Source organism: Phalacrocorax aristotelis, chromosome 1, assembly GCF_949628215.1.
Source record: "Phalacrocorax aristotelis chromosome 1, bGulAri2.1, whole genome shotgun sequence".
In the NCBI taxonomy this organism is placed as follows: domain Eukaryota; kingdom Metazoa; phylum Chordata; class Aves; order Suliformes; family Phalacrocoracidae; genus Phalacrocorax; species Phalacrocorax aristotelis.
The window spans coordinates 195,862,768-195,874,592 of NC_134276.1; positions in this window are offsets into that span (position 1 = coordinate 195,862,768).

The window sequence follows — 11,825 nt, forward strand, 5'->3', positions numbered from 1 at the left end:
AAAGCAAAAGCCACACACAGAAGCAAAGCAAAACAAGGAATTCATTCCCTCCTTCCCATGGGCAGGCAGATGTTCAGCCGTCTCCAGGAAAGCAGGGCTCCATCACACGTAATGTTACTTGGGAAGACAAACACCATCGCTCCAAACGTCCCCCCTTCCTCCTTCCCCCAGCTTTATATGCTGAGCATGACGTCATATGGTGTGGGGTATCCCTTGGGTCAGTTGGGGTCAGCTGTCCCGGCTGTGTCCCCTCCCAGCTTCTTGTGCACCCGGCAGAGCATGGGGAGCAATGACTAAAACATCTCTGCATTATCACCAGTTTTCAGCACAAATCCAGATCTCAGCCCCATACTAGCTACTATGAAGAAAATTAACTCTATCCCAGATGAAACCAGGACATAACCACACTCACCCAGTACAGTTTCTAATGACCTTCAAATGGGACTGATTTTTCTTGTAAATTTGAAATAGTGTGAAGTAAGACATTCTTAATTCTTGGTGAGTTTTTTATTGCCATCTGAGTGACAGAAATGCAAATTTTGGAGTTATTCAAACACAGGAATTAAACCTACAGAGGCAATAAAACCACTTGAATAATCACTTTGAGGCAAAAGTCTGTCTATTAAAGGCTGTCAAGGAATACAGAGCCATGAAGTCAGTGATTCCCATTAAGTGATAGTGGATACTGGGTTCTGAGTTATAAGATATTTTGGAATGTGGGTGCTGGAATTTTTCAAGAAAATATAATCACTAAAAAAAGAACTTGACACTTGTGTGTTTTGTGTGCACTTCTCTAGGACTAATATTTCTTCACAAAATTTATTGCATGGTAAAAAGAATAAAAGGGGGAGAGAAGGCATTTCACAGTAGTAACTATGACAAAAAGTGTTATCTGGAGGCCAAAGAAAGTGTGCAGCCATCTGTAAAATAGACCATACCTTTGGAAAGCCCTAACTGTGACTTATTTCAAATAAACTTTTCAGCGGTTAATAGGAGGTGTCAAAGCTTAAACTATAAAAAAGAAGATAGCCATCACGTAGGAAAGGTAGCACGGTTTCCAGGGAAGATATTTTCAGAATCAGAATATTTTTAGTATCTAATTTCCAAATGTGTCTAACAAACTCCAATATGTTAGAAGATTTTAGCAGTTGGAAACCATCCCTCTGCCAGAAGGAGCAGCGGAAGAGCACCATTCCATAAATAGGTTTTTGAATCTCTATTTTCAGGAGGCAGCAGGAGCTGGCTGTGCTGCAGGGGAGGGCGAGGCGGGTGCTGAGGTGGGCAGCACGGCAGGCAGCGGCCGTGTTCTCCACGGGACACCCAGTCCCACAGAAGACAAACAATGGGGCAGAGCAGGTCTGGTGGCAGCAACCGCGGTCAGCACGTCCCAGTGATTGCTAGATAAGTCACAGTGGTGAGGCAAGTCCGAGGTCAAGTCAGGAAGTCAAGCTGGATGCTCAGGATCTTCATCAGAGGGGTAGATGGTGAGGCACAGGCATGGCTGCAACAGCTCAGGAAAGGACAAAGGAGGAGGAGCACAGCTTAAAAAAAGGTTCCTGAGTGATACTGGGGAGTCCGAATGAGACTTCTTTCAGCTTTCTCACTAATCTGTCTCCTCAGCAACCTGAACCAAGGTCATGCCACCACACTGTGTTAGAGCTGGCCTTGCGCACAGGCTGCCAGACCCATAGGGGCAGGTCAGGGCTCTTGGCCCTGGGATATATATGGTCGAAGTCTGTGCCATATTCTCTTACGTCTCCTTTCTCTGTGCAGAGCTAGAGCATGACGATGACACATCTGTCCTGAACACTGTCGTAAAACGTGATAAATTTTCTTAATGCACAGTGTAAGAATATGCCTCTCAACATGCTTGAAACCTGAAGGAGACCCATCTGGAAGTTAGAGATGGTGGACTCATGCTAAAGTGAAGGATACGGTATATTTATGAATCAGATACAGTGTTTCCAAAATACAAGTGGATGATGAGCCTGCAAAATCCTCTCCCACACAAGTCAGAACACTGAAGTCAGCAGAGACAGTTGTGGAGCAACATAATATTTGCTAAAGAGGAGAGAGACTCAGTCCTAATTAACTAAAAATTATAACACCCACAAAGGGAGTTATATACTGTTATACCTTTATAATGGGGACAGTCTCCGCTAGCATGTCCTCTAGTATAAGGACTGTGTGGTTTTATACGTATATTTAATGAAGTTTCTGTATAGGTGCTAAGCTCTGCAGCTTCTAAAACCTTAGTGTTTCATTTTGTCCTTCACTAAAGAAAGAATGAAACCATGTTTAAGAGTGCCTTTCATTCTAAGCCACTTTACAAAAACTGATAAAAAGCTATATATAGTGATTACTTTACCAGCCTTTGAAATGCTGACATCTTTGAGGTGAGGTACAAAAAAGGCTTATAAATCAGAAAGTAAAGCCACATTACCTTTTCAACATATGAGCCATAACCTTTCCTGTTAAACGACAGCAGAGGGACACAGCTATTTTACATGAAAAAAAGTCTTTGCATGTATTTACCCTTCCAAAGAAGTTATTTGCATACAGTGTCATTTGCCAAATGACAAGCAGAGCTGATCATGCTCTGCCGTGTTCCAGCCACTTTGTAGGCTGTTGGCAAAATCCTGTGAGGTTAGCAGTGCATGGAAATAGCTAATCTTCAAGCCTGGTGTTTCCATCATTTTTGTGGACAGCAGAATTCGTCGGAAGACTGTTTTTTTAAACTAAGTGCGCAAAATGACCTGCATATTCCCTAGACAAAAGATGTAATCAAGGCTTGATGTAAGGTAAACTTGATTCTACTTTTACTACTGCCTATTAGACAGCCAGAAAACAAGCCATTTATCTATTGTCTAGAGTTCAAGGCATTGCACTGCAAAGCCAAATGTTTCTTTTCATGGCTTGTTGCAGAAGCAATAGAACTGCAGCTCTAGGAATTATCAAAATTGTGAATGAGGACTCACTTGAAGTAATAAAGTGCTCTGCTTAAATGCAGTTGTAGGTTTAAACATTGCAAGACCCACCCTCAAGCAGCATTGAGCAGGGAGAGCATTTTGAAAAGGCTCTGAGGATTCCCCTGAAACCATTGCATCCTTACAGTGTCCATACAGGCAGCAGCTATATGTCCAGCCCCACATTTGGCCTGAGGCTATTCTCTGAGCAGATATGTAAACTCACAAGAATGATGTTAAGTAGATTATGGTGTCACCTCATGTGCCCAGACCCATAACCCCAGAGTAAGCAGGTGAACATGCCCTATTAGCCGTTGCTCTTGAAACTGTTCTTTAAGAATCCTGTAAATATATTGTTCCGTTATCAATTAGAAGACATTAAAAATGGAGGTGAATTTTCTTGGGCAAAATACATAGGCCTTCAGGATAGATTCTCAAACATCTGAAATGTAAACTCCTGTATTTAAAATATTCCTCTAGGCTCCCTGTGTAAATGCAAAATATGGAAATGGAAAGAAATAGCTACTTCCCAGGCAGTGAGTCATCTGATATTACCATAGAAGTCTAAATAGAGCATGTAAATCATGCCTGAGAAGTGTCTTTTTCTCTCCATGGATTATAAAAAGAGTCTAGACAACTGGCTCAGATGTAAATGTCTGCATTGTAGATGATGGAAGTGAGGTGAGGTATACCCACCACTGGAGCATGGGAAGATGCAGACTGTAAAGACAACAGGTCAGGCTCAGGTTCTGAGAGCACACACCACCTGTTCATGACTAGTTTTACTGCTCATTATGTCTGTTCTGATGGTAGCTAATACTCCAGCACTAATGATTCCTTCATTTTCCCTTTCTCTCCTCACAGTAAGTTGCTGACAAATATTCAAAATGGTCTTAAGAAGTTGATCAACTGTGTGCCAAGCATTTAAAAGTGAAAGAGCCTTAGAAAAAAAAAATTGTATTTATCAAGAAGTTATATATTTAAAAGGAAATAATTCTGCAACTTCTTCCTAAAAATTAATTTAATTGGTACAGAATTAAGCAATCATTTTAATTAACTGCCTGTGAGAAAAAGAATGGTCATGGTTGGGTTTTTTCCTGCTTGACTTTTACATGAACAAGATGTAATTGAGCTGCTGCTCAAGATTCGCATATGATGACTTTTTACATCCATATGGCACTTTGTGGGGGAGTTCACATTAACATTTCAGCTTGGATCATAAGCACGCTTTTGAAGTAAACCTCCTAGCTGTCCCCACTTCCTATGTGCTTTGGTTAATGTAACAGAGCAGTCTTGGGGGTCGTGGACTGGATTCCTCTCAGGGGAAACAGAAGTTGAAGTTGCACTCCAGCAGCATGCCTAAAGTGCTGCAACCACTAACAGACCAAACTAGGGCTAGTCTAGGTGATCCACATGTCCACATGTGGTGTGGACATCAACTCATCAGCACCCAATATTTTGCTCTATAGACCTGTGCTGCCCCACACAACTTGTTAAGATAAACAAGCCCATGTCAGATTGAGGTTACAGTCTTGAAAACTGTCCCTGTATTCCCTTGAGGACCAGGGCTGAAGGACGGGACCAAAGTTCTAAGATAACTAGATCTTGTAACTAATTAAAGGCTAGCATGATGCATGGCATATTTCACAAGGAAGTTTCACACTTTATCTAATGGTTACCAGCTGTAAGTAATATACATGATACTATCTTATACGTGTGAAGTGAAGATTGACCATTTTTACATATGTGCAACCATATTTGCTGTAGGTTCTGTGCTAAACAACAGTGAACTCCCTGTCAGCGTTGTTGGGAGGAAGATTAAGTGTACAATGATGCAACATTCATCCAGTGTTCTGCTCTGCATCTGCAGCTCAGGAATTACCTTCACTTATCAAGGATAAGGTGATCTTAATAAATCCTTTCATTATTTAAACTCTGCTTAAAGTACAAAACAATCAATGACATTATTTTAATCAAGAAAGACCAATTGCAATGTACTCTTATGATAGTGGCATTTTTTTGTCTTAAAAAAATAGCCTAGGTTGTCTAAAAGCCACTTTGTCATGTCATCGGTATTACGGTTAATGATTCTTGCTTTCTTGTGGTTCGTTGCTTAACTCTGACCTGAAGACTGATAATCACTAACGGTATAATTAAGCGAGTGTTGTACCAGTCACTTACTGAGTAGGGACACATCTGCAGCAGAAACATTTCCAGTTCTTAAATGCCACCTCATCAGTCTTATGGGCAACTTTGGGACTGGAAATAGGCATAGAGCTGTTTTGATGTGAAGTACAACCACTATAGCACTACGATAAATGCTAAAACATTTATCTGTACACTTTCACTCTTCAACTTGCATTCAGCAAGGAGACTAAGGCACACATGGGTGGGATTTTCATTAGCATGGTCACAAAGCCATTTCAAGGAGGGCATATGCTCACATGTAGAAAATGAAGTGGGGGGAGGCTCAGCAATCTGTCCCCGCCTTAAACATTTCATTGTCTAAATAGCTTCAAGAAGAGTTTAGGGGTTTGAATGGATAAATTAAATGTACTTATTATTAATATTCACGTTACCATGGATTTATAGAAAGAAAATTATGTTGTAAAACTTGACATAAAATTTATGTATTCCTTAATGTCTCTAGCTGCTTCTTCCAGATTGCCTTGTGTTTGTCCTCAGTATTAACTCTCATGGCCACAATGGTGCTAACAAAAAAATGTGTGCCTGCTGTCTGGCCAAACAAGTAAAATGGAGCAAAAATATTTTGAACTCAAACTGAAGCCCTTTCCCTCAGTAGAATAATTAATTGAAGTATCTAGCCAAGAGCTTTCAAGAAATAAAATATTGCTTTGGGAACATAGTATCTTTATATTCCCATCACTGGGGAAAATTTAGTTTAAAAAGTCTATAGGCTAAACCTTATTTGGCAGACTAACCGACAAACACATGAACAGAGAGATGATGAAATAAACAGTATCTGTATGAAATAAAATTAAAATAAATCATTTAGAATCAGACAAAAATATTTCTCCTTCATTCTTTGAAGTTCATTTTACTCCCAAAATGCTATTATGTTGTTCTGATGTTGTTTTTTTGTTTAGTTTGGGGTTTTTTAAATTTTTATTCAACACTTCAAAAAATCAAAGGAAAGGTGAAAATGAAGGGCTGAGAATATGCAAGAGGAGAAACTGGTGGGAGCATGTCACGATGCACTGTTGGGTTGAACAATTTGGCAGAGGTTAAACTCCCTTGCTTTCCAACCAACCTCTGGTAGCTCTGGGTGGTTGGGGGTGGCTGGGCTTAACTTCTGATTAACTAAAATATTTTATCATGACTAGTTTCTTTTACATTCTCAGAAACAGAATTATGACTCAAAACGGAGTCAAGTGCCAAATCACTTTATTTGGCCAACAAAAAGTATGCAAGAGAAAAGGAGAGAAAGAGAGAAAAGAGTGAGAAAGGGAGCGAGAGAGACTTGTGATAGCTACCACCACGAATCTGTGGCATCCCATCGGTCCAATGCATCTTTGAATCTGGTGGGAGAACATTCTACATTCTTTCTTCTTTCTTCCCTTCCCTTCCCTTCTTGCTGGTGTCCACTGGTTTTGCCTTTTACAGTGCTGCTCTCAGAACCGTTCTGCATACCCACACCTCCCATTCAGTGATGGGGACTGTCATGGTTTTAGCTGGGATAGAGTTAATTTTCTTCACTCTAGCTGGTATAGTGCTGTGCTTTGAAATTAGCATGAAAAAAAAAAAAAACCTGTTGAGATAACACACAGATGTTTAGGCTGTTGCTGGGTAGCGCTTATACTAGTCAAGGACATGTCTAGCCGCCCATGCTCTGCCGGGTGCACAAGAATCTGGGAGGGGAGGGGGCACAGCTAAGAGAGCGGATTCAAACTGGCCAAAGGGATATTCCATATCATGTAACGTCATGCCCAGTATGATAACTGGGAGGGGCTGGCTGGGGCAGGGAGGCAGCAATCGCGGCTTGGGGACGGGCAGCGTCAGTCAGCAGGTGGTGAGCGGTTGTATCGTTCGTGTTTCCGTGGTTTTTTTCCTTGTTTTCCCTTTCCCTTCCTTTTCCCTTTTATTATATTAACATTATTGTCATTATTATCATAATCATTTATCATTATCATTTTATTGTAATCATTAAACTGTGCTTATCTCAGCCCACAAGTTCTTTTGCTCGTCCGATTCTCTTCCCCATCCCACAGGGTTGGGGCGGGGGGTGAGCGAGTGGCTGCGTGGTGTTCAGTTGCCAGCTGAGGCTGAACCACGACAGTGACACATGCCTAGTACCATCACTAGAGGGTCTAGAGGGTCTGAGCCACCCATATGTGGTCAGTCAACCCTGGGCCCAGGTGCATGCGCAGAGGACTAGGGCTATGTGCTCTGAGGCAACAAGATGCATATGTGTTCCTCTCTGGTCAAACTGTCCCAGTTGTTGTGGTGATGAAGTTTTGGTGGTTAAACTGTCCTGCTCAGTTGCCATGGTGGTTAAACTGCCGTAGTTGCCGTGGTGGCTAAAACTGTCCTGCCAACAATGCTGAGGCAAGTTTCTAGTCCCTTACAGAGCAGACCCCTTCCTCCAATCTTGTAGCTATGTTATTCATTTGCCATGACAGAAACATATGCAAGCATCCTCTTTCTGACTCATTGCAGCCAATGATTGAAACCAGCACTCTGTGATGTCAAGAAACTGTCCTAATTTCAAGCAAACTCCAGGATGGGTTTCATTGTGTGTGCCTATATTTGCAGTTTAGCTTGGATTAGGAGTGCTATTTTGAGGCAAAGCTCTTTTTCACCCCAATTTACAGCACTTAGATCATACCACAGAGCTGTCTTGGACCAAACCAACAGGAACACCCTCTCAGATAAAGCCAAAATGCAAGCTGCGCTCCAGCTCCATCAGGCACCCAGACCTCAGAACCGGAATAGTCCTAGTCCCAGGTGACACTCCTGGACCAGGGACAATGTGGACACAGAGGCCTTAGTGCCCACCCTATGGACTTGTTCCTATTGTGTTAAATGACTTGCTCTACACATCTCCATCTCTCTTGTGCAGTGTTTTCTGCTTCAGAACAGAAAATATCCATTGGGCTGAGTGGGGCTTAGTTGCCAGCTGTGGTTAAACCACGACCACAGACACGACTATATTGATATAAGGACCCAAATCATTGCTGACAAAAAAAGACAGCTAAGTCAAAGGTCTTTAGTCCTGTTTCAGACACAGATTTCCTGGTGGGAGGGTCTGGAGGGGTTTGCTCTTTCCCAGCTGCCCTCAGTGTCCCCCTCCACAGCCTCCATGCAGACATCTCAGATGCTCCTGCTCTGAGCCATGGTTCCTCCACCACCTGTTGTGAAATGGCTGCCTCTTGCTCAGGGGCTTTGGCAGGAAAGAGGGGAGGACAACCTGGCAGCTTTCCACCGCCACCAAGGCCCATGCGTGGGGCACACTCTTCCTCCTGCTGCAGAGAGCACAGCCCCACAAAAGGTTCACGGCAGGCATTGGGGCTGCCTCTGCACAGGTGGGCTGTGTTTCTCCTCTGATTACCCAGCCAGAAGTGCCTGTGTCAGCGCAAACACCTTACCTGACCATTTCCACTTAAATCCAGCCTCTCTGCCTAATCTAGACCAACGTCAGCACAGATGTGTTGGTACTCACACGGCTGATATAGAGGAGCTCTGCAGCCTCATGTACCCTGGGGAAAGGAAATACAAGCACACAACTTAATTGGGAACAAGGTTTTACCCTGAATCAGCACAGGAGTTTTTCTTCCTGCAGTCCCACAGGGACCATGAAAATCTCTCTCTTTGTACAATAGCTTCCAGAGAGGAACCTGAAATTGAAGCAAGCTCATACTAGTGTTCAACACATCCACATTTTCCAGAGATTTACTGCTTTTTGTCTGCAGGTGCAGATATCCAGAAGGGGGTCTATTTGGGTCCAAGTTTCTCAGTGCCATACTGATACATCCCATGAAATAGCTATTTTATAAACAGGATTTGAATGCTTTACACTCATAATTGCAGCCTTACAGAGGAAGACTTGACTCAAGCAGACCTCGTCAGGATTCTGAAATGCTTATGCTTCTGAACTGCAATATTTAAAGATGTCACATCAACCATGAAAAGAGTTTAATTGAATGAAAGGAAGTTAAGAGTAAAACATATACACATTTGCTAAAACAAAAAGAAATTTAATCTGGTATTTTCCAGTTAAAAATACACTTTTGAAATTAAATTTAAAATCTCTAGAGAAGCTAATTGGGTTAATTTGGATAATTTTAAAGCTTTTTCTCAGTGGAGTCAATTTTAATTTGGGGATTAAATGAACAGCTAATAGAGACATTCAGATTTTTTTCCCCCTCATATATTTGCTGTTTGTTTAAGGATTTTTTCTTAACAACCACCCCTTCAAAATCATACTGCCTTCAATGAGTGTATAGAGAACGTGTGACTTATTAAAAACTTAAAATAAGCCCTAGGTTATTACATTTGCATCCATTAACACCCTTGCTTTGAGAAATGGTTTTGCTAAAGAGCATATTTTAATCTGCTGGTACTATTTGCTTGCATAAAGACTAAAGTGTTTACCAATTTTTTAATTTTAAAAATTGTGCAGTCCTCGGCACCTATTGATGACGTACTTGGTACTAACAACATTACTACAACATGATGCATTATATGCCCTATCACAGTGCCTCTATATGCTCCATTTAACACAATTCTTCTTCAGCAGAAAGAAGCACGAAATCAAAATTATGTAAAATAGTGTGCGTAAAAGAAAAAAAGAGCTTCTCTGTGGACTCTGACTCCTTGCAAAAACATCCTGGAATATTCCTTCAGAGTAGAAACAGTTAACACTCCTGTTAAGCTTGTAATAAAACTTCATTGAAAAGTTTTCTAGACAGTGGTTTATCTAGGATTAAGTGATCTGTAATGCCAGGTGACTGAACAATTGATCCATTCTCGAATGGCCTGAGGGATTTCTTGTTTTCCAGCCTGATCCTTCTGATACCCACACCATCCATTTACCGCTTCCAGCGTTCAGTAGACTTTTCTATAACCCACCCAGGTTCAGTTCTGCAGCTACAATTCAATCAAAAAATCATGTCAGGGCTCAGAGTTATATTAGCTGAAATTAGGAATGTTGGTCATTTGTTACACTTGGAGTTATATTTGTCTTCTGGGTCTCAGCTTTCCACTGAAGACAAATTCTTGAGGTTTTTATAACAGCTAAAGAAAAAATTATTTGTTTTTATTTTTTTATGGAAACTTAGTGCATCCTGGTATTTATCTACCTTCCAGGTCTTTACAAATGGTCACATATTTCACAAGACTTATGGCCAAAGTCACAAGAGCTGTCAGCACTGACGTCTACCTATCAACTTTACAGGGTGAACAATCACAAAGATACGATGAGATCATTAGAAGTATAAAAGAACTGTTCAGATATTTTTTCTTATTCCTTTTGGGTTAGGTCCAGTAAAGGATTTAAAGGCAGCAACACCTTTTAGGCTGAATTCCAGCATGAAATCCAGAGTCAGTGGGAAGAACTGACGCCTGAACAGCGGTGAGAACCCTGGTCCCCCAGTTCCACTGCGTACTGCCTCTCCACAGCTAAATCCTCAAAAGGCTGTTAAGCCTTACTCCCTCCTGTGTTTCACCAGAAGACCTCATGCTGCCCCATGGCTACAGTGCTTTGCTGCAAGAGAGTGAGCATGAACCTGAAGTCCCTCAGGCTGAGGAGGGCATCCCACCCATGTGTCTGCCTCCTGGGTGAGCACTACAGCCCCAGTATTAGGCACGAGAGGTTCATTAGAAACATCTTACCCATAATTACCACTTGAGAGTGACATAGTTTCGGCAGTGTGCAAGGCAGGCTCACTTCAAAGGATTTTGCCTGCTTTTCTGCCTAGTTTGGAGATCCACTGGGGCTTGGGCAGGGAAGCAGCACTGCAGGCTGAGTTGAAGAGCTCCAAAGGCATTTAGAAACCTTCAAGGTTAAGCAGACCCTGGGCTGGGATGTTTGGATAAAGGCACCAAGAGCTCAGTCCAGTTGCCTAACCGTAAAAGATGTCTAGTAATGCTTGTCACGTCCTAGGGAGGTGCAGCTGGGACATACGACACAGGCCACATGGGAGACCTCTGCTTTTCCAGAGTGGCAGCAGGAGGCCAGCAGATACCCTGTAGTCCCATAAATGGAAGTAGATGCCTAAGTTTTAGTAACTGAAATAAGCCTATATAATGACCAAATCCCATGTTAGGAATGGAAATTTTGTACCTTGCTTCTGGCCTCTGGTACACGGAGAAGATACTGCCAGTAGCAGTAAATACTAACCAATTACTTAGAGGTGAAAATCAGCTGAAAATACGACTTCTTCTATATATTTTATTATACAAATAAAATGTTATGGAAAACAGTCCATGCCAAAGCGCAGACCTAGTTCTGCAGCTGCACATTGTGAAGCCTGTGAGAAGTGAAAATATAAGAAAGTGAGATGCAGCTGCCTCCAACTTCCACTCTCTTTTTGAGGTCACTCAGACCATAAAGTAGTTTACAGATATATGGACAGGGAAATCTGTCCATGGGTCTTTATGAGAAAAATGGCTAGTTATAGAGTGAAAGCCCACCTGATGAGATTTGTAAGCAAACCAAGCATCTATACAACATCAGGACTGAGTGCTTACCCCAGCAGGCTGCTTGTTTTGGACACAGGATGGAGAAGGCTTTTGCCAGTTTCTGTTTAGCTTGGCAAACCCCATGGAAATTGTAGTCACAGTGAACATTCTCCAAAACCAGATGATACACACCGTTACAGAGCTGTTACAAAATGGGCA